The sequence below is a fragment of the Camelina sativa genome, chromosome 7 (genome assembly GCF_000633955.1).
Source record: "Camelina sativa cultivar DH55 chromosome 7, Cs, whole genome shotgun sequence".
Classification (NCBI taxonomy): Eukaryota; Viridiplantae; Streptophyta; class Magnoliopsida; order Brassicales; family Brassicaceae; genus Camelina; species Camelina sativa.
Genome location: NC_025691.1, coordinates 5,665,282 through 5,665,828, shown reverse-complemented (window position 1 = coordinate 5,665,828; position 547 = coordinate 5,665,282).

Sequence of the window (547 nt, the reverse complement as noted above, 5' to 3'; positions counted from 1 at the left end):
ATTGAATATTTGAGGGGTGATGAAATTAAAGATTGTGAAGTGGACAACTTGGAAGCTTTGATCAGATCTGGCTATGATTTTGGAGATCATATTTGGGAGAGTGGCGAAGGATATGGTGTGGAAGATGATAACATTGAGGATGTTGGTGTGGAACAATCTCAGACTGTTGGAGGGGACAATGAAGTTTCGGTTGGAGAGGAGAGTGGTGAGAAGCAAGCTAATATCCCAGAAGTGTCTAGCTTGAAGAAGAGGAAGAAGAAGCAAGTTGACCATGGAGCAGAGACACGGAAAAGAATGGTGCTATCTCAGAGAGCATCAACTTCACATTGTTCATGTGGAGATGATATGAAGCGGTTCTTTAAGGAGTTGATTGACTCTTCTTTCAAAAGCTTCACAGAGACCTTTGGGGAACGATTGCTAACAATGGAAAAAGATGTATCAGATATCAAGGCCTTGATATCCAGACCAGCAGAAGTGGATCCTAAGCCAGCAGAAGTGGATCCTAAGCCAGCAGTAGTGGATCCCAGTTCATCACGAGTGAAGCCCA